We start from the raw sequence: 27,947 nt of genomic DNA, 5'->3' as shown, positions 1-27,947 counted from the left end.
TGGACAAATGTAAGGAATCTTACAACACCAGGTTATAGTCCAACAGTTTTATGATGTTGTAAGATTCCTTACATCAATAACCTGCTCACTGATGCTCAGCTTGGGTTCCACCAGGACCACTCGGCTCCAGACCTCATTACAGCCTTGGTCCAAACATGGACAAAAGAGCTGAATTCCAGAGGTGAGGTGAGAGTGACTGCCCTTGACATCAAGGCAGCATTTGACCAAGTGTGGCACCAAGGAGCCCTAGTAAAATTGAAGTCAATGAGAATCAGGGGGAAAACTCTCCAGTGGCTGGAGTCATACCTAGCACAAAGGAAGATGGTAGTGGTTGTTGGAGGCCAATCATCTCAGCCCCAGGACATTGCTGCGGGAGTTCCTCAGGGCAGTGTCTTAGGCCCAACCATCTTCAGCTGCTTCATCAATGACCTTCCCTCCATCATAAGGTCAGAAATGGGGATGTTCGCTGATGATTGCACAGTGTTCAGTTCCATTTGCAACCCCTCAAATAATGAAGCAGTCCGAGCCCGCATGCAGCAAGACCTGGACAACATCCAGGCTTGGGCTCATAAGTGGCAAGTAACATTCGCACCAGACAAGTGCCAGGCAATGACCAGCTCCACCAAGAGAGAGTCTAACCACCTCCCCTTGACATTCAACGACATTACCATCACCGAATCCCCCACCATCAACATCCTGGTGGTCACCATTGACCAGAAACCTAACTGGACCAGCCATATAAATACTGTGGCTATGAGAGCAGGTCAGAGGCTGGGTATTCTGCGGCAAGTGACTCACCTCCTGATTCCCCAAAGCCTTTCCACCATCTACAAGGCACAAGTCAGGAATGTGATGGAATACTCTCCACTTACCTGGATGAGTGCAGCTCCAACAACACTCAAGAAGCTCGACACCATCCAGGACAAAGCAGCCCGCTTGATTGGCACCCCATCCACCACCCTAAACATTCACTCCCTTCACCACCGGCGCACAGTGGCTGCAGTGTGTACCATCCACAGGATGCACTGCAGCAACTCGCCTAGGCTTCTTCGACAGCACCTCCCAAACCCGTGACCTCTACCACCTAGAAGGACAAGGGCAGCAGGCACATGGGAACAACACCACCTGCGCGTTCCCCTCCAAGTCACACACCCTCCCGACTTGGAAATATATCGCCGTTCCTTCATCGTCGCTGGGTCAAAATCCTGGAACTCCCTTCCTAACAGCACTGTGGGAGAACCTTCACCACACGGACTGCAGCGGTTCAAGAAGGCGGCTCACCACCACCTTCTCAAGGGGCAATTAGGGATGGGCAATAAATGCCGGCCTTGCCAGCGACACCCACATCCCATGAACGAATTTTAAAAAGAGTGAATATTCCCGATTGCGAAATAGGTGAATATACCGGATTGCCAACTGGGTGAATGTACCGGATTGCCAAGTGAGTGAATATACCGGATTGCCAAGTGGGTCAATATACCGGATTGCCAAGTGGGTCAATATACCGGATTGCCAAGTGGGTGAATATACCGGATTGCAAGTGGCTGATTCTGGCAGGTTGCCTAGTGGGTGATTATTCTGAGTTGCCAAGTGGGTGAATATACCAATTGCCAACTGGGTGAATGTACTGGATTGTCAAGTTACTGAATATACCGGGTTGCCAAGAGGTTGAATATATTATGTTGTCAAGTGGGTTAATATACCGGGTTGCAAAGTGAGTGAATATACTGGGTTTTCAATGGATGAACATTCCAGGTTGTCAAGTGGATGAATATATCGGTTTGCTAATTGGGCGAATGTACCAGGGTTGTCAAGTGGGTGAATTTACCTGAATGCCATGTGTGTAAATATACCAGATTGTGAAGTGGGCGAATATCCCCGGTTGCCAATTGGGTGAATATACTCGATTGTGAAGTGGGTGAATATACCCAGTTGCCAAGTGGATGAATATATCCGATTGCCAAGTGGGTGAATATACCCGATTGTGAAGTGAGTGAATACACCTGATTATACACCGGGTTGCCAAGTCAGTGAACATACTAGATTGCCAAGTGGTTGAATATACCCGGTTGCCAAGTGGGTGAATACATTGGATTGTCAAGTGGGTGAATATACCGGGTTGCCAAGTGGGTGAATATACTGGAATGCCAAGTGGGTGAATATACCCGATTGTGAAGTGGGTGAATGTACCAGGTTGCCAAGTGGGTGAATAGAACAGGATGCCAAGTGGGTGAGTATACCGGGTTACCAAGAGGTTGAATATACTTGGTCGCCAGGTGGTTGTATTATCAGATTGTCAAGTGGGTGAATATACCGGGTTGCCAAGTGGGTGAATATACCGGGTTGCCAAGTGGGTGAATATAACTAATTGCCAAGTGGGTGGATATACCCGATTGCCAAGTGGGTGAATATACCAGATTGCCAAGTGGGTGAATATACCAGGTCGCCAAGTGGGCGATAAATGGGTGAATATACCGGTTTGATAATTGGGCCCATACACCTGATTGCGAAGTGGGTGAATATACCCGATTGCGAAGTGGGTGGATATACCCGATTGTCAAGTGGGTGAATGTACCCTGTTGCCAAGTGGGTGAATATACAAGGTTTTCAAGTGGATGAATATACCTGATTGCGAAGTGGGTGAATATATCAGGTTGCCAAATGGGTGAATATACTTGATTGCCAATTGCATGAATGTACCCAATTGCCAATTGGGTACATATAACGGGTCGCCAATTTTCTGAACATACAAGATCACCAAGAAGGTGAATATACCGGGGAGCCAAGTGGGTTAATATACCAGAACACCAAGTTGTTGAATAAACCAGGTTGCTGAGTGGGTTAGTATATCAGATTGTCAGGCGGGTGAATACAGCGGGTCGCCGGGCGGGTGAATACAGCGGGTCGCCGGGCGGGTGAATACAGCGGGTCGCCGGGCGGGTGAATACAGCGGGTCGCCGGGCGGGTGAATACAGCGGGTCGCCGGGCGGGTGAATACAGCGGGTCGCCGGGCGGGTGAATACAGCGGGTCGCCGGGCGGGTGAATACAGCGGGTCGCCGGGCGGGTGAATACAGCGGGTCGCCGGGCGGGTGAATACAGCGGGTCTGCTCCTCCCGCAGGCTGGTGAACTGAGTGTCGCTGGGTGTGTAAAACTGCACACAACTTTGCAATGGTTGTTCCCAGAATTAATCCATGATGCTTTATTGATTCACTGTGTGTATAAAATTATGTTTGACACCTCACACATTGAAAAGGTTTCTCCCTGCTGCGTCAAGTGACCTGATTGATTAAAGTGTTTTGCACGCACAGGATATTGAAATGTTTCCCTCTGCTGTGAATCTGTCGGTGTCTTGTCAGGTGACTGGACCGGTAAAAGCGTTTCTTACACACTGGACACTCGTAAGATTTCTCCCTGTTATGAATTTGCTGATGTTCGATCAAGTTACTGGACGAACTAAAGCGCTTCACACAGGTGGAACACTGAAAGGGTTTCTTCCCGCTGTGGATTTGTTGATGCCTGGTCAAGTTACTGCCTGTATTAAACCGCTTGTTACACATGGTGCATTCAAACACTTTCCCCCCTGTGTGAATCAGCTGGTGGCTGGTAAGGTGACTCGATCGGGAAAAGCGTCTCTCACATATCGTGCACTCGAAGGGTTTCTCTCCGGTGTGAATCCGCTGGTGTTGCCTCAAGTTACCCGACGAGCAGAATCGTTTTGTGCACACGCTGCACTCGAAGGGTTTCTCTCCGGTGTGAATCCGCAGGTGTGTGTCCAGTAGGCTGGGCCAGTTGAATCTCTTCCCACACACGGCGCAGTGAAAGGCAGGGAGCCGAGAGCTGGGCCCAGGAGTCGCCGCTGACCCTGGCGGATCGGTTCTCAGCGTCCCGGGTTCGCCCAGTGTTTCCATCTTGTGCCTTCATTCCCAAGTATCGAAGCACACACTGCCTGCCAAACCTGAACACACACACAACAGATTCATTCATCACACCGTCTCTCTCCCTCCGTGTTAAATGAGTTTGCTGCAAAAAATAACAGAGAGCTCAACAGCAGCACCATGATTTCAGGGCAAATGGAAGAGCAACTTTCAGTGAGCACAAAGTCGGAAATCTGGAAGTTGCTCCCTGAGGTTCCGCGCTTGACAGAAAGCCGCGCAGGAGGGACGGCTCGCGGTGAACCGACCGGGGTGACGCCCCGCGGGAGGGACGGCTCGCGGTGAAGTGAACCGACCGGGGTGACGCCCCGCGGGAGGGACGGCTCGCGGTGAACCGACCGGGGTGACGCCCCGCAGGAGGGACGGCTCGCGGTGAACCGACCGGGGTGACGCCCCACAGGAGGGACGGCTCGCGGTGAACCGACCGGGGTGACGGCTCGCGGTGAAGTGAACCGACCGGGGTGACGCCCCGCGGGAGGGACGGCTCGCGGTGAACCGACCGGGGTGACGCCCCGCGGGAGGGACAAGGGTGTAATATCTGCAATTCTCCAGTCCTCTGGCACCACTCCTGTGTCTAAGGAGGATTGGAAGATTGTGGCCAGTATCTCCGCAATTTCCACCCTGAACCATGAAGGGTTTTGATAGAGTAAATAAGGAGAATCGGTAACCAGAGGACACAGATTTAAGATGATTGGCAAAAGAGCCAGAGGTGACATGGGGAAACATTTTTTTTTACACAGTGAGTTATGATGATCTGGAATGCCTGAAAGGGCGGTGGAAGGAGATTCAATAGTAACTTTCAAAAGGGAATTGGATAAATATTTGAAGGGAAAAAATTTACAGGGCTACGGGGAAAGAGCAGGGGAGTGGGACTAATTGGATAGCTCTTTCAAAGAGCCAGCACAGGCACGATGGGCCGAATGGCCTCCCCCGTGCTGTAACTACTATGACACAATGAACCTGTCCTCATAATTTAACCCTTTAGCCCTGGCATCATTCTGGTGAATCTGCACTGCACCCCCTCCAAGGCCAATATAGCCTTCCTGAGATGCGGTGCCCAGAACTGAAGCCAGTACTCCAGTGGGGTCTAACCAGAGCTCTGGACAGCTGGAACTGGAAGGATTAGGGGAGGTGCCCCAAGTGACGGTCAAAAGATGGGATGTTAGAATGTTTGTAAATGGAGGGAGAGTGCACGGGGTTTATGGCGAGAGTGGGGCCAAAGTGGGTGAGGGCAGTGGCACCGTGCTGGAGTGAAAGGCAGGGGGTGGGTATATAGAAGGGCAGAATTAGAGAATTGAAGAGAGGGGCTGGGAGATAAGACTGGGGCAGGTTGTTGAGGTAAGGTGGGGAGGAACCATGGAGGGGTTTGCAGTTGAAAAATGAGGATTTTTAATCTGATGTAACTAATGTACAAAAACTACAGCAGCTGGGATTTATATATTGTGCTTAATGCCAAAAAATGTCCCAAGGTGCTTTACAGTGCAATCAAATAATGGACGCCGAGCCAGAGGAGGGGAGGCAGAGGACGCCGAGCCAGAGGAGGGGAGGCAGAGGACGCCGAGCCAGAGGAGGGGAGGCAGAGGACGCCGAGCCAGAGGAGGGGAGGCAGAGGACGCCGAGCCAGAGGAGGGGAGGCAGAGGACGCCGAGCCAGAGGAGGGGAGGCAGAGGACGCCGAGCCAGAGGAGGGGAGGCAGAGGACGCCGAGCCAGAGGAGGGGAGGCAGAGGACGCCGAGCCAGAGGAGGGGAGGCAGAGGACGCCGAGCCAGAGGAGGGGAGGCAGAGGACGCCGAGCCAGAGGAGGGGAGGCAGAGGACGCCGAGCCAGAGGAGGGGAGGCAGAGGACGCCGAGCCAGAGGAGGGGAGGCAGAGGACGCCGAGCCAGAGGAGGGGAGGCAGAGGACGCCGAGCCAGAGGAGGGGAGGCAGAGGACGCCGAGCCAGAGGAGGGGAGGCAGAGGACGCCGAGCCAGAGGAGGGGAGGCAGAGGACGCCGAGCCAGAGGAGGGGAGGCAGAGGACGCCGAGCCAGAGGAGGGGAGGCAGAGGACGCCGAGCCAGAGGAGGGGAGGCAGAGGACGCCGAGCCAGAGGAGGGGAGGCAGAGGACGCCGAGCCAGAGGAGGGGAGGCAGAGGACGCCGAGCCAGAGGAGGGGAGGCAGAGGACGCCGAGCCAGAGGAGGGGAGGCAGAGGACGCCGAGCCAGAGGAGGGGAGGCAGAGGCATTTGGGGGCCGAATCCCAGAGAGTGGGACCTAGGTTGCTGAAGGCACAGCTGCCAATGAGAAGAGAAGGGGATACCCAAGAGGCCAGTGTCAGAGAAATGGAGGATTGGGGACAGGGGCTTTAGGTTCCAGATATAGGGAGGGGCTAGACCACGACGAAGATGAGAATTTTAAAGTTGAGGTGTTGGGGGAGCGGGAGCCAGTGTAAGTTAACCAGGACAGGGGTGATGGGTGGTTGAGACATGGTGCAGAGTTTTGAATGAGCTGACATTTACTGAGGGTGGAGGAAAGGAGTCAATGGAGGTCTGTGAGAACAGCAGTGATGGGAGGGTGGGATTCAGTTTTGGGACAGTAAGTAGTGGGTGACTTTTTGCTGTAATTTGTGTAAGATGGACATCAGGAGACTGGTGAGGGCAGTATTGGGGAGATAGCGAGGGCAGTATTGGAGAGATAGCGAGGGCAGTATTGGAGAGATAGCGAGGGCAGTATTGGAGATAGCGAGGGCAGTATTGGGGAGATAGCGAGGGCAGTATTGGAGAGATAGCGAGGGCAGTATTGGAGATAGCGAGGGCAGTATTGGAGAGATAGCGAGGGCAGTATTGGAGATAGCGAGGGCAGTATTGGAGATAGCGAGGGCAGTATTGGAGAGATAGCGAGGGCAGTATTGGAGAGATAGCGAGGGCAGTATTGGAGAGATAGCGAGGGCAGTATTGAAGATAGCGAGGGCAGTATTGGAGAGATAGTGAGGGCAGTATTGGAGATAGCGAGGGCAGTATTGGAGATAGCGAGGGCAGTATTGGAGATAGCGAGGGCAGTATTGGAGATAGCGAGGGCAGTATTGGAGAGATAGCGAGGGCAGTATTGGAGAGATAGCGAGGGCAGTATTGGAGAGATAGCGAGGGCAGTATTGGGGAGATAGCGAGGGCAGTATTGGGGAGATAGCGAGGGCAGTATTGGGGAGATAGCGAGGGCAGTATTGGGGAGATAGCGAGGGCAGTATTGGGGAGATAGCGAGGGCAGTATTGGGGAGATAGCGAGGGCAGTATTGGGGAGATAGCGAGGGCAGTATTGGGGAGATAGCGAGGGCAGTATTGGGGAGATAGCGAGGGCAGTATTGGGGAGATAGCGAGGGCAGTATTGGGGAGATAGCGAGGGCAGTATTGGGGAGATAGCGAGGGCAGTATTGGGGAGATAGCGAGGGCAGTATTGGGGAGATAGCGAGGGCAGTATTGGGGAGATAGCGAGGGCAGTATTGGGGAGATAGCGAGGGCAGTATTGGAGAGATAGCGAGGGCAGTATTGGGGAGATAGCGAGGGCAGTATTGGGGAGATAGCGAGGGCAGTATTGGGGAGATAGCGAGGGCAGTATTGGAGAGATAGCGAGGGCAGTATTGGAGAGATAGCGAGGGCAGTATTGGAGAGATAGCGAGGGCAGTATTGGAGAGATAGCGAGGGCAGTATTGGAGAGATAGCGAGGGCAGTATTGGGGAGATAGCGAGGGCAGTATTGGAGAGATAGCGAGGGCAGTATTGGTGAGATAGCGAGGGCAGTATTGGAGAGATAGCGAGGGCATTTAAACAGTGTGTGATTTATTTCTCTATTCTACTGTCTATTTACTGTTTGTAGAGATGGGACAGGTTGAAACAGTTGGTGGTATATTTATTATACCATATCTACTATATGCCCACTGACTCCCACAGCTACCATAATTTTTTAAAATTCATTCATGGGATGTGGGTGTCGCTAGCGAGGCTGGCATTTATTGCCCATCCCTAATTGCCCTTGAGAAGGTGGTGGTGAGCCGCCTTCTTGAACCGCTGCAGTCCGTGTGGTGAAGGTTCTCCCACAGTGCTGTTAGGAAGGGAGTTCCAGGATTTTGACCCAGTGACGATGAAGGAACGGCGATATATTTCCAAGTTGGGATGGTGTGTGACTTGGAGGGGAACGTGCAGGTGGTGTTGTTCCCATGTACCTGCTGCCCTTGTCCTTCTAGGTGGTAGAGGTCGCGGGTTTGGGAGGTGCTGTCGAAGAAGCCTTGGCGAGTTGCTGCAGTGCATCCTGTGGATGGCACACACTGCAGCCACTGTGCGCCGGTGGAGAAGGGAGTGAATGTTTAGGGTGGTGGATGGGGTGCCAATCAAGCGGGCTGCTTTGTCCTGGATGGTGTCGAGCTTCATGAGTGTTGTTGGAGCTGCACTCATCCAGGCAAGTGGAGAGTATTCCATCACACTCCTGACTTGTGCCTTGTAGATGGTGGAAAAGTTATGGGGAATCAGGAGGGGAGTCACTCGCTGCAGAATACCCAGCCTCTGACCTGCTCTCGTAGCCACAGTATTTATATGGCTGGTCGAATTAAGTTTCTGGTCAATGGTGACCCCCAGGATGTTGACGGTGGGGGATTCGGCGATGGTAATGCTGTTGAATGTCAAGGGGAGGTGGTTAGACTCTCTCTTGTTGGAGATGGTCATTGCCTGGCACTTGTCTGGCGCGAATATTACTTGCCACTTATCAGCCCAAGCCTGGATGTTGTCCAGGTCTTGCTGCATGCGGGCTCGGACTGCTTCATTATCTGAGGGGTTCCGAATGGAACTGAAAACTGTGCAGTCATCAGCGAACATCCCCATTTCTGACCTTATGATGGAGGGAAGGTCATTGATGAAGCAGCTGAAGATGGTTGGGCCTAAGACACTGCCCTGAGGAACTCCTGCAGCAATGATCTGGGGCTGAGATGATTGGCCTCCAACAACCACTACCATCTTCCTTTGTGCAAGGTATGACTCCAGCCACTGGATTACATGTACTTCCTCTCACCCTGCTTCCTGTAAAGAATTTATTCCATTCTCCCATTTTCTCCTTCTCACCAGTTCTGACAATGCCACCTTCCACACCAGTGCTTCAGATATCCTTCTCTTTCTCCTCATCCAACGATTCCCCTCCACTGTAATTGACAGGGCCCTCGACTGTGTCTGTCCCATTTCCTGCACTTCTGCCCTCACCCCTTCCCCTCCCTACCAGAACCATGATAAGGTCCCCCGGGGGTTCCCTGCTGTATTATGAACCTTACATTTATCATCAGCCTCTTTTACTGTTTCATTTTATTCTCTATATCTTTAGTCATCCAGGGAGCTCGAGCTTTAGATGCCCTTCCTTTCCCCCTCATGGGAATGTGTCTACTCTGTACCCGAACCATCTCCTCCTTGAGGGCCTCCCATTGTTCAATTACTGTTTCACCAACAATGTTTGATTCCAATCCACCTGGGCAAGATCCTTTTTAACTCTCCTCCAGTTAAGTATTTTCACAATTGAATGTTCCTTGTCCTTTCCTACATCACAATAGTGACTACACTTCAAAAAGTACTTCATTGGCTGTGAAACAATTTGGGACATCCTGAGGGCATGAAAGGCAATATATAAATGCAAGTCTTCCTTTTTTCTTTTCCATTACTATTCTAAACCTAATGATATTATGATCACTGTTCCCCAAATGCTCCCCCACTGAAACATAATCCACTTGCCCCACTTCATTCCCCAGAACTAGATCCAGCACTGCTTCCTTCCTCATTGGGCTGGAAACACACTGAGCAAGAAAGTTCCCTTGAACACATTTCAGGAATTCCTCCCCGCTGTTGCCCTTTACCCTGTTACTGTCCCAGTCTATAATTGAAGTCCCCCATTATCACTACTCTATCGTTTTTGCATCTTTCTGTAATTTGCCTGCAAATTTGCTCCTCTATCTCCTTCCCACTATTTGATGGTCTATAGTGTACACCCAGTAGGGTAATAGCTCCTCTATTGTTCCTTAATTCTAACCAAATAGATTCTGTCTTCGATCCCTCAACTATATCATCCCTTTCCAGTGCTAGAATAGTTTCTTTGATCAATACTGTCACCCCCACCCCCCCAGTCCTTTTTTCCCTTCCCTATTTTTCCTGAATACCTTGTAACCAGGAATATTAAGTCCCCAATCCTCCCCTTCTTTGAGCCAGGTCCCTGTTATTGTCACTATATCATAGTCCCATGTGGCGATTTGTCTCTGCAGTTCACCAACCTTATTTACCACACTCCGTGTGTTTACACACACGCACTCTAAACTCATCTTACACTGCCTCGCTTGTGCCCCCTGTCTGACCCCTCCTCTTTCTGAACTATTCTTTACTCTGGTGATATTTGTCCCTCCCAGTCCTCTGTGCACCTTGTTTCTCCTCTACAATGTTTCATCCTGGTGCCCCTCCCCCTGCCAAATTAATGTAAACCCTCCCCCACAGCACTAGTTAACCTCCCCATGAGCACATTGGTCTCAGCTCTGTTGAGGTGCAACCCGTCCAGATCCCTCCTGCCCCAGAACTGGTCCCAATACCCCAGGTATCTGAAGCCCTCCCTCCTGCACCATTTCTCCAGCCTCACATTAACCTGTCTTATCCTATATTCCAATACTCACTAGTGCGAGGCACTGGGAGTAATCCAGAGATTACTGCCTTTGAGGTCCTGCTTTTTAACTTCCTCCCCCAGCTCCTGAAACTCTGACTGCAGGACCTCGACCTGTTTCCTTCCCATGTCATTGGTTCCCACATGGACCATGATTTCCCTTCCCACCGACCCGTTCAGTGATGCCCTTTACCCTGGCACTGGGGAGGCAACACACCATGTGGGAGTCATATCAGCGGTTGCAGAAACCCTGTCTATCCTCCTGTCTATCGAATCACCTACAGCAACTGCGTTTGATTTTCCCCCTGTGCAGCCGAGACGCCCACGGGGCCGTGGATTCACTCCTTTCAATTCACGACACTGTATTCGCTGCTCACAATGTGGTCTCCTTTACAATGGGGAGACCAAACACAGACTGGGTGATCGTTTTGATGGACTCCTCCACTCAGTCCGCAAGCGTGACCCTGACCTGCCCATCACTTGCCAATTTAATTCCCCGTCCCTCTCCCACTCTGACCTCGGCCTCTTACACTGTTCCAATGAAGCTGAACGAAGCTCGAGGAACAGCCCCTCATCTTTTGTTTAGGCACTTTACAACTTCCGGACTCAACACTGATTTCAATAACTTCAGATCAGAACCACTGCTCCCATTATTTCAGACAGCAGGTGCTGGGAATGGATCAGCTGTTACCATTCACAGCTCCCCAAGGCCCATCTTTTGTTTCTTGTCCCATTCCCTGCCTTGCACCATCATTCCTGCCCTCCACCCTATCACAGACCTTCCCTTTTGTTCTTTCCTCCCCTCCCCCTTTCCCTCGCCCTGTACTTGCTTAAAAACTGTTAAATCTTTACTTCTTCCAGTTGTGACGAAGGGTCATTGACCTGAACCATTAATTCTGTTTCTTTCTCCACAGAAGCTGCCTGACCTGCTGAGTATTCCCAGCATTTTCTGTTTTTATTTCAGATTTCCAGCATCTGCAGGATTTTGCTTTTGATATTTATTATTCTATTACTGTTTATAGAGATGGGCCAGGTTTATACAGCATGTGACATATTTCTCTATTATACTGTCTATTTACTGTAGGGAAAGGGGAATGGAGTTTTTACAGTGTGTACAGGTCTCCTTTCTTACCCAGAATGTGAGAAGCCCAAGAGAGGAATCACTGCTGGATCCAGTAATGGGAAATGAACCAGAGCAGATAAGAGAAGTAAGTGTAGGGGAACATCCAGGCAATAGCGATCATAACATAATAAGGTTTAAAAATGTTTGAGAAAGACCAAAATAATAGTTTGGTAAAAGCTAATTTTGAGGGGATGAGAATGGAACTAGGGAAGGTAAACTGGGAAAAAATGTTAACAGACAAAGAGATACTTTCCTTTATTAGCCAAGGCATAGAATGTAAGAGCAGGGAGGTTATGCTGGAACTGCATAAAACACTAGTTAGGCCACAGCTTGAGTACTGCATACAGTTCTGGTCACCACATTACAGGAAGGATGTGATTGCACTAGAGGGGGTACAGAGGAGATTTACGAGGATGTTGTCAGGGCTGGAGAATTTTAGCTATGAGGAAAGATTGGATAGGCTGGGGTTGTTCTCTTTGGAACAGAGGAGGCTGAGGGGAGAATTGATTGAGATATATAAAATTATGAGGGGCCTATTTCTATTAGCAGAGGGGTCAATAACCAGGGGGCATAGATTTAAAGTGATTGGTAGAAGGATTAGAGGGGAGCTGAGGAGAAATTTTTTCACCCAGAGGGTGGTGGGGGTCTGGAACTCACTGCCTGAAAGGGTGGTAGAGGCAGAAACCCTCATCACATTTAAAAACTACTTGGAAAGGTACTTGAAGTGCCGTAACTTACAGGGCTACGGACCAAGAGCTGGAAAGTGGGATTAGGCTGAATAGCTCTTTTTTGGCCGGCACAGACACGATGGGCTGAATGGCCTCCTTCTGTGCTGTAAATTTGTATGATTCTATGAACAGCAGTGGGAAATATTTAAAACAGTGATCAAGAGTTCAGGAGAAATATATTCCTTTAAAAAGAACAAACTGGCCAATAATGAAACACCGTGGATGAATAAAGAAATAAGCGCAAAATTGACACTAAAGAAAAAGGCATTCACAAAGACCATAAACAATAGAGGAGAGGGTGAGAAAGGGGAACACAAAGACCATAAACAATAGAGGAGAGGGTGAGAAAAGGGAACACAAAGACCATAAACAATAGAGGAGAGGGTGAGAAAAGGGAACACAAAGACCATAAACAATAGAGGAGAGGGTGATAAAAGGGAACACAAAGACCATAAACAATAGAGGAGAGGGTGAGAAAGGGGAACACAAAGACCATAAACAATAGAGGAAAGGGTGAGAAAAGGGGAACACAAAGACCATAAACAATAGAGGAGAGGGTGAGAAAGGGGAACACAAAGACCATAAACAATAGAGGAGAGGGTGAGAAAGGGGAACACAAAGACCATAAACAATAGAGGAGAGGGTGAGAAAGGGGAACACAAAGACCATAAACAATAGAGGAGAGGGTGAGAAAGGGGAACACAAAGACCATAAACAATAGAGGAGAGGGTGAGAAAGGGGAACACAAAGACCATAAACAATAGAGGAGAGGGTGAGAAAAGGGAACACAAAGACCATAAACAATAGAGGAGAGGGTGAGAAAGGGGAACACAAAGACCATAAACAATAGAGGAGAGGGTGAGAAAGGGGAACACAAAGACCATAAACAATAGAGGAGAGGGTGAGAAAGGGGAACACAAAGACCATAAACAATAGAGGAGAGGGTGAGAAAGGGGAACACAAAGACCATAAACAATAGAGGAGAGGGTGAGAAAGGGGAACACAAAGACCATAAACAATAGAGGAGAGGGTGAGAAAGGGGAACACAAAGACCATAAACAATAGAGGAAAGGGTGAGAAAGGGGAACACAAAGACCATAAACAATAGAGGAGAGGGTGAGAAAGGGGAACACAAAGACCATAAACAATAGAGGAGAGGGTGAGAAAGGGGAACACAAAGACCATAAACAATAGAGGAGAGGGTGAGAAAGGGGAACACAAAGACCATAAACAATAGAGGAGAGGGTGAGAAAGGGGAACACAAAGACCATAAACAATAGAGGAGAGGGTGAGAAAAGGGAACACAAAGACCATAAACAATAGAGGAGAGGGTGAGAAAGGGGAACACAGAGAGGTTCGGAAAGAAGTAAAAAAAAAACAATTAGGGAAGCAAAGAGGAACTAAGAAATTACATTATCAAGGAGTATAAAAATAGTAAAGTATTCTACAGACACATAAATAACAAAAGAAAAATCAGGATAGGGATAGGGATAGGGCCACTCAGGGAAGCACAGGATAAACTCACAGGCAATGACCGCGAAATGGCAGAAATATTGAATAGTTACTTCATAGTGTCATTGTGGGTACAGCACAGGAGGAGGCCATTCGGCCCATCGTGCCTGTACCAGCTCTTTGAAAGAGCTGTCCAATTAGTCCCACTCCCTGCTCTTTCCCATAGCCCTGAAAAATGTTTCTCTTCAAGTATTTATCCAATCCCCTTTTGAAAGTTATTATTGAATCTGCTTCCACCCCCTCAGGCAGTGCATTCCAGATCATAGCAACTCGCTGCGTAAAAAAAATCTTTCCTCATCTCCCCTCTGGTTCGTTTGCCGATCACCTTAAATCTGTGTCCTCTGGTTACCGACCCTCCTGCCACTGGAAACAGTTTCTCCTTATTTACTCTGTCAAAACCCTTCATGATTTTGAACACCTCGATCAAATCTCCCCTTAACCTTCTCTGTTCCAAGGAGAACAATCCCAGCTTCTCCAGTCTATCCACGTAACTGAAGTCCCTCATCCCTAGAACCATTCTAGTAAATCTCTTCTACACCCTCTCTAAGGGCTGGACATCTTTCCTATAGTGTGATGCCCAGAATTGAACACAATACTCCAGCTGAGGCCTGACCAGTGTTTTATAAAGGATTAGCATAACTTCCTTGTTTTTGTACTCTGTGCCTCTATTAATAAAGCTGTTTTTTTATAGCTTTCTCAATTTGTGTCAAGATTTGTGTACATACACCCCCAGAATTATCACTTCACACTTCTCTGCGTTAAATTTAATCTGCCATGTGTCTGCCCATTCCACCAGTCTGTCTCTGTCCTCCTGAAGTCTGTTACTATCCTCCACATTGTTTACGACATTTCCAAGTTTCGTGTCATCTGCAAACTTTGAAATTATACCCTCTATACAAAGTTCAGGTCATTAATATATCAAAAAGAGCAGTGGTCCTAATACTGACCCCTGGGGAACATCACTGAAAAACAACCGTTCACCACTACTCCCTAGCTAATTTCATATCCACGTAGCCCCTGTCCCTTTAATCCCATGGGTTTTAATTTTGTTCACAAGTCTATTATTGCCTCAGTATTTACCAGGGAGACTAACAAGGTGGGCAGGACATTAGAAGAAGAGATCAAAAAAGATCTAAAGACATTTAAGATAGAAAGGGGGGGGAGGGGAGGGAGGGGGAGGGGGAGATAATTGATAAACTAATCAAAGAGGTTAGAGAGGATAAAACCCTTGGCCCGGATGGATTGCATCCGCACATATTAAAAGAAGTTAGGGAGGAGAAAGCAGAGGCACGATTACATATATATAAAAATTCAATAGAAAAGGGAGAAGAACAAGTCCAGGGAACTATAGACCAGTTAGCTTAATGTCGGTGGTAGGAAAGATAATGGGAATCAGGGGGAAAACTCTCCAGTGGCTGGAGTCATACCTAGCGCAAAGGAAGATGGGAATGGTTGTGGAGGCCAATCATCTCAGCCCCAGGACATTGCTGCAGGAGTTCCTCAGGGCAGTGTCCTAGGCCCAACCATCTTCAGCTGCTTCATCAATGACCTTCTCTCCATCATAAGGTCAGAAATGGGGATGTTCGCTGATGATTGCACAGTGTTCAGTTCCATTTGCAACCCCTCAGATAATGAAACAGTCCGAGCCCGCATGCAGCAAGACCTGGACAACACCCAGGCTTGGGCTGATAAGTGGCAAGTAACATTCGCACCAGACAAGTGCCAGGCAATGACCATCTCTAAGAGAGAGTCTAACTACCTCCCCTTGACATTCAACGGCATCACCATCACCGAATCCCCCACCATCAACACCCTGGGGGTCACCATTGACCAGAAACTTAACTGGACCAGCCATATAAATACTGTGGCTACAAGAGCAGGTCAGAGGCTGGGTATTCTGCAGCGAGTGACTCACCTCCTGACTCCCCAAAGCCTTTCCACCATCTACAAGGCACAAGTCAGGAGTGTGAAGGAATACTCTCCACTTGCCTGGATGAGTGCAGCTCCAACAACACTCAAGAAGCTCGACACCATCCAGGATAAAGCAGCCTGCTTGACTGGCACCCCATCCACCACCCTAAACATTCACTTCCTTCACTACCGGCGCACAGTGGCTGCAGTGTGTACCATCCACAGGATGCACTACAGCAAGTCACCAAGGCTTCTTCGACAGCACCTCCCAAACCCGCGACCTCCACCACCTAGAAGGACAAGGGCAGCAGGCACATGGGAACAACACCACCTGCACGTTCCCCTGCAAGTCACACACCATCCCGACTTGGAAATATATCGCCGTTCCTTCATCGTCGCTGGGTCAAAATCCTGGAACTCCCTTCCTAACAGCACTGTGGGAGAACCGTCACCACACGGACTGCAGTGGTTCAAGAAGGCGGCTCACCACCACCTTCTCAAGGGCAATTAGGGATGGGAAATAAATGCCGGCCTCGCCAGCGACGCCCACATCCCGTGAATGAATTAAAAAAAGGAAAGATGTAATAGAAAAACATCCAGAAAATGAAAATATAATAAAGAATAGTCAGCACGGATTTCGGAAGGGAAACCCATGCTTGACCAACCCTAATGAATTCTTTGAAGAAGTAACAGAAAGAATAAATGAGGGTAATGCAGTACATATAATATTCATGGATTTTCAAAAGGCCTTTGATAAGGTACCGCACTGTAGAATTATGACTAACGTCCGAGCATGTGGAGTCAGGGGACAGGTAGCAGAATGGATAGCAAGCTGGCTACAAAATATAAAAGAGAGTGGGGGTTAAGGGTAGCTCCTCAGACTGGCAATAGGTGGGAAGTGATGTTCCACAGGGATCGGTGCTGGGACCACTGTTATTCACCATTTACATTAACGATTTGGACTCGGGAATCAGAAGTACAATTTCAAAAATTGCGGATGACACCAAATCGGAGAATGTAATTAATACTGAGCAAGAATGTGTCAAAATACAAGAGCACATTAATAAACCTGCAGAATGGGCGTGTAATTGGCAAAATGAATGAGGAGGCCACATATTGCCTGGATAATAAGAGTCTAAATGGGTACAGGAGCAGAGGGATCTGGGGGTACAGATACACAAATCACTAAAAGCAGCGACGCAGGTTAATAAGGCCATAAAAAAAGGCAAACCAAGCACTGGGGTCATTTCTAGAGGGATAGAATTGAAAAGCAGGGAAGTTATATTAAACTTGTATAGAACCTGGGTTAGACCACACTTGGAGTACTGCACACAGTTCTAGTCTCCATATTATAAAAAGGATATAGAGGCACTGGAGAAGGTGCACAAAGATTTACTAGGATGGTACCTGAATTGAGAGGTTATACCTATTGGGAAAGGCTGAACTGGGTGGAGCTCTTTTCTCTAGAAAAGAGAATGCTGAGGGGTGACCTGATAGAGGTCTTTAAGATTATGAAAGGGTTTGATAGGGTAGATGCAGAGAAGATGTTTGCACTTGCGGGGAAGACCAGAACTAGGGGCCATCAATTGGCGGGAGTAACTATGATTCTCTTAAGGATCAACTGTGACTCTTTTTCGGCACCAGTCACGTGCATGAGTTTTTCTCCTTGGAGATTCATAGTTTTGTAGCTGTGACCCTCTTGTGGGTTCTTGATGGCAGTGAGCTGTACCTCCTCGTGGTCCCACCGGGCCACAACATACAAACATTGGCTAAATGGGCTGCCCGGAGAACTCTCCACCGTGGTACTCTTGTGTACGTCTCTATCGCGGTTTACCGTGTGCCACCTCACGGTCGTTCAAAGAAGACACAAACAGGCGATGTCGGGAGATCACCTCCCTCAGGTGGGGACTTAAAAACTAAGGAGCTTGCTCCCGTCCGGGTGGGATTGTCTGGGGAAAAAAGATCCCCGCTTGTGGAATCAGCGACCCAGGCGAAAAGTAATCAGCTGGAACGTACACTGGGCAAACTCCTGTAATCCCGCTATTACCACCTCATTCAGATTCTGAGGACTGCCGTGCATCGACCGTCTTTCGACGGATAGTTCCAACCGGGGAAGATTGTGCGATCACTTCGTATTCAAGGGACCCCCGCTAAGAACGAACCCAGTGCTGTCTCGACAAACTTCGTGTCTCAAGATTTTACCCTCCTTGATATTGACATTTTATCGGACTCCTTGTTTTAAATTTATGGATTTATATTTTATTACTTATATTTTATTGTTGTATTTCACTGTGTTATTTGCTATTTTAATTGGACTTCTCCATCCATTTTAATTTTTTTTAGAATCGGTCTTATGTCACAGTCACACCCACTAGTTTTTAGTTTAGTTTAAATATCAGTTCTTTTTTCTCTATTTTTACTTTTCTTTCCCTGTGCGGCTGCTATCAGTGTCCACCTGATTTGTATCTCGGTACCCCGGCTGGTAAATTCTGCTTCACTTGTTTCTTTTAACAATTGGGGCTCCCAGTCCAGCCACCCTTACGGATTCAGCCTGGATAGTTACGACCAGTTGACGAGCAACTCAAGAACTCGAAAAGGACACTCAATAATGGATTATATCCACGAGTGTATTTTAATAGTCATTAATAAATCCAATAGGGAATTCGGAACAAACTTCTTTTCCCAGATAGTGGTTAGAATGTGGAACTCGCTATCACATGGAGTAGTTGAGATGATTTTTTAAAATTCATTCATGGGATGTGGGCGTCGCTGGCGAGGCCGGCATTTATTTCCCATCCCTAATTGCCCTTGAGAAGGTGGTGGTGAGCCGCCTTCTTGAACCGCTGCAGTCCGTGTGGTGAAGGTTCTCCCACAGTGCTGTTAGGAAGGGAGTTCCAGGATTTTGACCCAGCGACGATGAAGGAACGGCGATATATTTCCAAGTCGGGATGGTGTGTGACTTGGAGGGGAACGTGCAGGTGGTGTTGTTCCCATGTGCCTGCTGCTCTTGTCCTTCTAGGTGGTAGAGGTCGCGGGTTTGGGAGGTGCTGTCGAAGAAGCCTTGGCGAGTTGCTGCAGTGCATCCTGTGGATGGTACACACTGCAGCCACGGTGCGCCGGTGGTGAAGGGAGTGAATGTTTAGGGTGGTGGATGGGGTGCCAATCAAGCGAGCTGCTTTGTCCTGGATGGTGTCGAGCTTCTTGAGTGTTGTTGGAGCTGCACTCATCCAGGCAAGTGGAGAGTATTCCATCACACTCCTGACTTGTGCCTTGTAGATGGTGGAAAGGCTTTGGGGAGTCAGGAGGTGAGTCACTCGCCACAGAATACCCAGCCTCTGACCTGCTCTTGTAGCCACAGTATTTATATGGCTGGTCCAGTTAAGTTTCTGGTCAATGGTGACCCCCAGGATGTTGATGGTGGGGGATTCGGCAATGGTAATGCCGTTGAATGTCAAGGGGAGGTGGTTAGACTCTCTCTTGTTGGAGATGGTCATTGCCTGGCACTTATCTGGCGCGAATGTTACTTGCCGCTTATCAGCCCAAGCCTGGATGTTGTCCAGGTCTTGCTGCATGCGGGCTCGGACTGCTTCATTATTTGAGGGGTTGCGAATGCAACTGAACACTGTGCAATCATCAGCGAACATCCCCATTTCTGACCTTATGATGGAGGGAAGGTCATTGATGAAGCAGCTGAAGATGGTTGGGCCTAGGACACTGACCTGAGGAACTCCTGCAGCAATGTCCTGGGGCTGAGATGATTGGCCTTCAACAACCACTCCCATCTTCCTTTGTGCTAGGTAAGACTCCAGCCACTGGAGAGTTTTCCCCCTGATTCTCATTGACTTCAATTTTACGAGGCCTCCTTGGTGCCACACTCGGTCAAATGCTGCCTTGATGTCAAGGGCAGTCACTCTCACCTCACCTCTGGAATTCAGCTCTTTTGTCCATGTTTGGACCAAGGCTGTAATGAGGTCTGGAGCCGAGTGGTCCTGGTGGAATTCAAACTGAGCATTGGTGAGCAGGTTATTGGTGAGTAAGTGCCGCTTGATAGCACTGTCGACGACACCTTCCATCACTTTGCTGATGATTGAGAGTAGACTGATGGGGCGGTAATTGGCCAGATCGGATTTGTCCTGCTTTTTGTGGACAGGACATACCTGGGCAATTTTCCACATTGTCGGGTAGATGCCAGTGTTGTAGCTGTACTGGAACAGTTTGGCTAGAGGCGCAGCAAGTTCTGGAGCACAAGTCTTCAGCACTACAGCTGGGTTGTTGTTGGGGCCCATAGCCTTTGCTGTATCCAGTGCACTCAGCCGTTTCTTGATATCACACGGAGTGAATCTAATTGGCTGAAGACTGGCTTCTGTGATGGTGGGGATATCGGGAGGAGGCCGAGATGGATCATCCACTCGGCACTTCTGGCTGAAGATGGTGGCACTCACGTCCTGGACTCTGCCATCATTGAGGATGGGGATGTTCACAGAGCCTCCTCCTCCCGTTAGTTGTTTAATTGTCCAACACCATTCACGACTGGATGTGGCAGGACTGCAGAGCTTTGATCTGATCCGTTGGTTGTGGAATCGCTTAGCTCTGTCTATAGCATGTTGCTTCCGCTGTTTAGCATGCGTGTAGTCCTGAGTTGTAGCTTCACCAGGTTGGCACCTCATTTTTAGGTACGCCTGGTGCTGCTCCTGGCATGCTCTTCTACACTCCTCATTGAACCAGGGTTGATCCCCTGGCTTGTTGGTAATGGTAGAGTGAGGAATATGCCGGGCCATGAGGTTACAGATTGTGCTGGAATACAATTCTGCTGCTGCTGATGGCCCACAGCGCCTCATGGATGCCTAGTCTTGAGCTGCTAGATCTGTTCTGAATCTATCCCATTTAGCACGGTGGTAGTGCCACACAACACGTTGGATGGTGTCCTCAGTGCGAAGACGGGACTTCGTCTCCACGAGGACTGTGCAGTGGTCACTCCTACCAATACTGTCATGGACAGATGCATTTGCGACAGGTAGATTGGTGAGGACAAGGTCAAGTAAGTTTTTCCCTCGTGTTGGTTCGCTCACCACCTGCTGCAGGCCCAGTCTGGCAGTTATGTCCTTCAGGACTCGGCCAGCTTGGTCAGTAGTGGTGCTACCGAGCCACTCTTGGTGATGGACATTGAAGTCCCCCACCCAGAGTATATTCTGTGCCCTTGCTACCCTCAGTGCTTCCTCCAAGTGGTGTTCAACATGGAGGAGGACTGATTCATCAGCTGAGGGAGGGTGGTAGGTGGTAATCAGCAGGAGGTTTTCTTGCCCATGTTTGACCTGATGCCATGAGATTTCATGGGGTCCAGAGTCAATGTTGAGGACTCCCAGGGCCACTCCCTCCTGACTGTATATCACTGTACCGCCACCTCTGGTGGGTCTGTCCTGCCGGTGGGACAGGACATACCCAGGGATGGTGATGGAAGAGTCTGGGATGTTGGCTGAAAGGTATGATTCTGTGAGTATGGCTATGTCAGGCTGTTGCTTGACTAGTCTGTGGGACAGCTCTCCCAATTTTGGCACAAATCCCCAGATGTTAGTGAGGAGGACCTTGCAGGGTCGACTGGGCTTGGTTTGCCTTTGTCGTGTCCGGTGCCTAGTGGTCCGATGCCGGGTGGTCTGTCTGGTTTTATTCTTATTATGACTTTCTTTAGCGAGATTTTACAACTGAGTGGCATTGCTAGGCCATTTCAGAGGGCGATTAAGAATCAACCACATTGCTGTGGGTCTGGAGTCACATACAGGCCAGACCGGGTAAGGACGGCAGGTTTCCTTCCCTAAAGGACATTAGTGAACCAGATGGGTTTTTACGACAATCCGGTAGTTTCATGGCCATCATTACTGATACTAGTATTTTTATTCCAGATTTTATTTAATTAATTGAATTTAAATTCCCCAGCTGCCATGGCAGGATTTGAACTCAGGACTCTGGATTATTAGTCCAGTAACATAACCACTATGTTACCGCTATGACTAGCATAGATACATTTAAGGGGAAGCTGGATAAACACATGAGGATGAAAGGAATAGAATGATGTGTTATAGAATCATAGAAGTTACAACATGGAAACAGGCCCTTCGGCCCAACATGTCCATGTCGCCCAGTTTATACCACTAAGCTAGTCCCAATTGCCTGCACTTGGCCCATATCCCTCGATACCCATCTTCCCCATGTAACTGTCCAAATGCTTTTTAAAAGACAAAATTGTACCCGCCTCTACTACTGCCTCTGGCAGCTCGTTCCAGACACTCACCACCCTTTGAGTGAAAAAATTGCCCCTCTGGATCCTTTTGTATCTCTCCCCTCTCACCTTAAATCTGTGCCCCCTCGTTATAGACTCCCCTACCTTTGGGAAAAGATTTTGACTATCGACCTTATCTATGCCCCTCATTATTTTATAGACTTCTATAAGATCACCCCTTAACCTCCTACTCTCCAGGGAATAAAGTCCCAGTCTGTCAAACCATCAAGTCCCGGTAGCATCCTAGTAAATCTTTTCTGCACTCTTTCTAGTTTAATAATATCCTTTCTATAATAGGGTGACCAGAACTGTACACAGTACTCCAAGTGTGGCCTCACCAATGCCCTGTACAACTTCAACAAGACATCCCAACTCCTGCATTCAATGTTCTGACCAATGAAACCAAGCATGCTGAATGCCTTCTTCACCACCCTATCCACCTGTGACTCCACTTTCAAGGAGCTATGAATCTGTACTCCTAGATCTCTTTGTTCTATAACTCTCCCCAACGCCCTACCATTAACGGAGTAGGTCCTGGCCCGATTCGATCTACCAAAATGCATCACCTCACATTTATCTAAATTAAACTCCATCTGCCATTCATCGGCCCACTGGCCCAATTTATCAAGATCCCGTTGCAATCCTAGATAACCTTCTTCACTGTCCACAATGCCACCAATCTTGGTGTCATCTGCAAACTTACTAACCATGCCTCCTAAATTCTCATCCAAATCATTAATATAAATAACAAATAACAGCGGACCCAGCACCGATCCCTGAGGCACACCGCTGGACACAGGCCTCCAGTTTGAAAAACAACCCTCTACAACCACCCTCTGTCTTCTGTCGTCAAGCCAATTTTGTATCCAATTGGCTACCTCACCTTGGATCCCATGAGATTTAACCTTATGTAACAACCTACCATGCGGTACCTTGTCAAATGCTTTGCTGAAGTCCATGTAGACCACGTCTACTGCACAGCCCTCATCTATCTTCTTGGTTACCCCTTCAAAAAACTCAATCAAATTCGTGAGACATGATTTTCCTCTCACAAAACCATGCTGACTGTTCCTAATTAGTCCCTGCCTCTCCAAATGCCTGGAGATCCTGTCCCTCAGAATACCCTCTAACAACTTACCCACTACAGATGTCAGGCTCACTGGTCTGTAGTTCCCAGGCTTTTCCCTGCCGCCCTTCTTAAACAAAGGCACAACATTTGCTACCCTCCAATCTTCAGGCACCTCACCTGTAGCGGTGGATGATTCAAATATCTCTGCTAGGGGACCCGCAATTTCCTCCCTAACCTCCCATAACGTCCTGGGATACATTTCATCAGGTCCCGGAGATTTATCTACCTTGATGCGCGTTAAGACTTCCAGCACCTCCCTCTCTGTAATATGTACACTCCTCAAGACATCACTATTTATTTCCCCAAGTTCCCTAACATCCATGCCTTTCTCAACCGTAAATACCGATGTGAAATATTCATTCAGGATCTCACCCATCTCTTGTGGTTCCGCACATAGATGACCTTGTTGATGGGGATAGAAGGGAGGAAGCTCATGTGGAACATAAACACTGGCATGGACCTGGCATGGTAGGTCATTTCAGTAGGAAGAACAAGGAGAGGCAATATAAACTAGAGGGCACAACTCTAAAAGGGGTACAGGAACAGAGAGATCTGGGGGTATATGTGCACAAATCTTTGAAGGTGGCAGGGCAGGTTGAGAAAGTGGTTAAAAAAGCATATGGGATCCTGGGCTTTATAAATAGAGGCACAGAGTACAAAAGCAAGGAAGTTATGATGAACCTTTATAAAACACTGGTTCGGCCACAACTGGAGTATTGTGTCCAGTTCTGGGCACCGCACTTTAGGAAAGATGTGAAGGCCTTAGAGAGGGTGCAGAGGAGATTTACTAGAATGATTCCAGGAATGAGGGACTTTAGTTACGTGGATAGACTGGAGAAGCTGGGGTTGTTCTCCTTGGAACAGAGAAGGTCGAGAAGAGATTTGATCGAGGTGTTCAAAATCATGAAGGGTCCAGACAGAGTAGATAGAGAGAAACTGTTCCCATTGGTGGAAGGGTCAAGAACCAGAGGACAAAGATTTAAGGTGATTGGTAAAAGAACCAAAGGTGACGTGAGGAAAAACTTTCTTACACAGCGAGTGGTTAGGATCTGGAATGCACTGCCCGAGGGGGTGGTGGAGGCAGATTCAATGATGGCCTTCAAAGGGGAACTGGATAAGTACCTGAAAGGAAAAAATGTGCAGGGCTAGTGGGAAAGGGCGAGGGAGTGGGACTAGCTGGATTGCTCTTGCACAGAGCCGGCACGGACTCGATGGGCCAAATGGCCTCCTTCTTTGCTGTAACCATTCTATGAAATGGCCTGTTTCTGTGCTGTATATGCTATGTAATACTGTTTATAGAGATGGGACAGATTTAAATAGTGTGTGATATATTGCCCCCATCATACTGTTATATAGTTTATAGAGATTGCACAGGTTTAAACAGTCAATTTTACTTTTCTGTCTTATACTGTCTATTTACTGATTACTAGTGATGGAATGGATTTCAACAGGGTATGATACATGTTTGGAGTACACTGTATGTTTACTGGTTTACGTAGATGGCACAAGTTTAAACAGTTTTCTTATACTATACACTATTTTTCATACAATCAACTCACTCTTCATGGAACTGAAACAGGTATAAATAGTGGCTGATGCATTTCTCTATTATACAATTAAATCGAATCATCCCCAGTCATAACATGGGGGGAGAGGGGGAGGGGGGGGGAGAGCGGGGGGAGAGGGGGAGGGGGGGAGAGGGGGAGGGGGGGAGAGGGGAGGGGGGGGAGGGGGGGGGAGAGGGGGAGGGGGGGAGAGCGGGGGGAGAGGGGGAGGGGGGGGAGAGGGGGAGGGGGGGAGAGGGGGAGGGGGGGGAGAGGGGGGGGAGAGGGGGAGAGGGGGGGAGAGGGGGAGAGGGGGAGGGGGGGGAGAGGGGGAGGGGGGGGAGAGGGGGAGGGGGGGGAGAGGGGGAGGGGGGGGGAGAGCGGGGGGAGAGGGGGAGGGGGGGGAGAGGGGGAGGGGGGGGAGAGGGGGAGGGGGGGGAGAGCGGGGGGAGAGGGGGAGGGGGGGGAGAGGGGGGAGGGGGGGGAGAGGGGGAGGGGGGGGAGAGGGGGAGGGGGGGGAGAGGGGGAGGGGGGGGAGAGGGGGAGGGGGGGGAGAGCGGGGGGAGAGGGGGAGGGGGGGGAGAGGGGGGGGAGAGGGGGAGGGGGGGGAGAGGGGGAGGGGGGGGAGAGGGGGAGGGGGGGGAGAGGGGGAGGGGGGGGAGAGGGGGAGGGGGGGGAGAGGGGGAGGGGGGGGAGAGGGGGAGGGGGGGGAGAGGGGGAGGGGGGGGAGAGGGGGAGGGGGGGGAGAGGGGGAGGGGGGGGAGAGGGGGAGGGGGGGGGAGAGCGGGAGAGGGGGAGGGGGCCGGCGGGAGGAGCCGCGAGAAGAGCCCGCAGCGGGAGCGGGGCCTCCGGGTCACGGCCCGAAATTGAAGGGCCGGCCCTCTGCGCGGTTTAATGTCGGACAAAAGTAATCTCAAAATGAACATCACCCGCTCACAGCGTCCTCGCCCCGGGCGGCGGATCAGGATCAGGGTCAGGGCCGAGCCGCCCGCTCCTTCACTAAGATGGTCGGTGACGATCAGTGAGTGACGGACGGGGGGCGGGGCCGGTGACGATCAGTGAGTGACGGGGGGCGGGGCCGGGTGACGATCAGTGAGTGACGGACGGGGGGCGGGGCCGGGTGACGATCAGTGAGTGACGGGGGAGCGGGGCCGGGTGACGATCAGTGAGTGACGGGCGGGGGCGGGGCCGGGTGACGATCAGTGAGTGACGGGCGGGGGCGGGGCGGGTGACGATCAGTGAGTGACGGGGGGCGGGGCCGGGTGACGATCAGTGAGTGACGGGGGGGGCGGGGCCGGGTGACGATCAGTGAGTGACGGGCGGGGGGCGGGGCGGGTGACGATCAGTGAGTGACGGGCGGGGGGCGGGGCCGGTGACGATCAGTGAGTGACGGGGGGGCGGGGCCGGGTGACGATCAGTGAGTGACGGGCGGGGGCGGGGCCGGTGACGATCAGTGAGTGACGGGGGGGCGGGGGCCGGGTGACGATCAGTGAGTGACGGGCGGGGGGCGGGGCCGGGTGACGATCAGTGAGTGACGGGGGGCGGGGCCGGGTGACGATCAGTGAGTGACGGGGGGCGGGGCCGGGTGACGATCAGTGAGTGACGGGCGGGGGGCGGGGCCGGGTGACGATCAGTGAGTGACGGGGGGCGGGGCCGGGTGACGATCAGTGAGTGACGGGCGGGGGGCGGGCCGGGTGACGATCAGTGAGTGACGGCGGGGGGCGGGGCCGGTGACGATCAGTGAGTGACGGGGGGGCGGGGCCGGGTGACGATCAGTGAGTGACGGGCGGGGGGCGGGGCCGGGTGACGATCAGTGAGTGACGGGGGGCGGGGCCGGGTGACGATCAGTGAGTGACGGGCGGGGGGCGGGGCCGGGTGACGATCAGTGAGTGACGGGCGGGGGGCGGGGCCGGTGACGATCAGTGAGTGACGGGGGGCGGGGCCGGGTGACGATCAGTGAGTGACGGGCGGGGGGCGGGGCCGGTGACGATCAGTGAGTGACGGGCGGGGGGCGGGGCCGGGTGACGATCAGTGAGTGACGGGGGGCGGGGCCGGGTGACGATCAGTGAGTGACGGGCGGGGGGCGGGGCCGGTGACGATCAGTGAGTGACGGGCGGGGGGCGGGGCCGGGTGACGATCAGTGAGTGACGGGGGGCGGGGCCGGGTGACGATCAGTGAGTGACGGGGGGGGCGGGGCCGGGTGACGATCAGTGAGTGACGGGCGGGGGGCGGGGCCGGTGACGATCAGTGAGTGACGGGCGGGGGGCGGGGCCGGGTGACGATCAGTGAGTGATGGGCGGGGGGCGGGGCCGGTGACGATCAGTGAGTGACGGGCGGGGGGCGGGGCCGGTGACGATCAGTGAGTGACGGGGGGCGGGGCCGGTGACGATCAGTGAGTGACGGGGGGCGGGGCGGTGACGATCAGTGAGTGACGGGGGGCGGGGCCGGGTGACGATCAGTGAGTGACGGGCGGGGGGCGGGGCCGGTGACGATCAGTGAGTGACAGGCGGGGGCGGGGCCGGGTGACGATCAGTGAGTGACGGGGGGCGGGGCCGGGTGACGATCAGTGAGTGACGGGCGGGGGGCGGGGCCGGGTGACGATCAGTGAGTGACGGGCGGGGGGCGGGGCCGGTGACGATCAGTGAGTGACGGGCGGGGGGCGGGGCCGGTGACGATCAGTGAGTGACGGGCGGGGGGCGGGGCCGGGTGACGATCAGTGAGTGACGGGCGGGGGCGGGGCCGGGTGACGATCAGTGAGTGACGGGCGGGGGGCGGGGCCGGGTGACGATCAGTGAGTGACGGGCGGGGGGCGGGGCCGGGGTGACGATCAGTGAGTGACGGGGGGGCGGGGCCGGGTGACGATCAGTGAGTGACGGGGGGGCGGGGCCGGGTGACGATCAGTGAGTGACGGGCGGGGGCGGGGCCGGGTGACGATCAGTGAGTGACGGGCGGGGGGCGGGGCCGGTGACGATCAGTGAGTGACGGGGGGGGCGGGGCCGGGTGACGATCAGTGAGTGACGGGCGGGGGGCGGGGCCGGTGACGATCAGTGAGTGACGGGGGGGCGGGGCCGGGTGACGATCAGTGAGTGACGGGCGGGGGGCGGGGCCGGAGACGATCAGTGAGTGACGGGCGGGGGGCGGGGCCG

General features: G+C 51.4%; 1 long non-coding RNA gene across 1 annotated transcript; it reads right to left on the bottom strand.

The window, feature by feature from the left end:
• Nucleotides 1-3,174: 3,174 nt before the first annotated feature.
• On the bottom strand, nt 3,175-25,847 carry LOC137319323 (uncharacterized). The gene is made up of 2 exons (XR_010962081.1): nt 25,731-25,847; nt 3,175-3,957 (listed from the first exon to the last, which is right to left on the bottom strand). It is a non-coding gene; the product is annotated as an uncharacterized lncRNA (long non-coding RNA).
• Nucleotides 25,848-27,947: the final 2,100 nt, after the last annotated feature.

This window comes from Heptranchias perlo, unplaced genomic scaffold (assembly GCF_035084215.1).
Source record: "Heptranchias perlo isolate sHepPer1 unplaced genomic scaffold, sHepPer1.hap1 HAP1_SCAFFOLD_813, whole genome shotgun sequence".
In the NCBI taxonomy this organism is placed as follows: Eukaryota; Metazoa; Chordata; class Chondrichthyes; order Hexanchiformes; family Hexanchidae; genus Heptranchias; species Heptranchias perlo.
The sequence above is the reverse complement of the archived record's forward strand: the minus strand, read 5'-3'. Positions and strand labels throughout refer to the sequence as shown.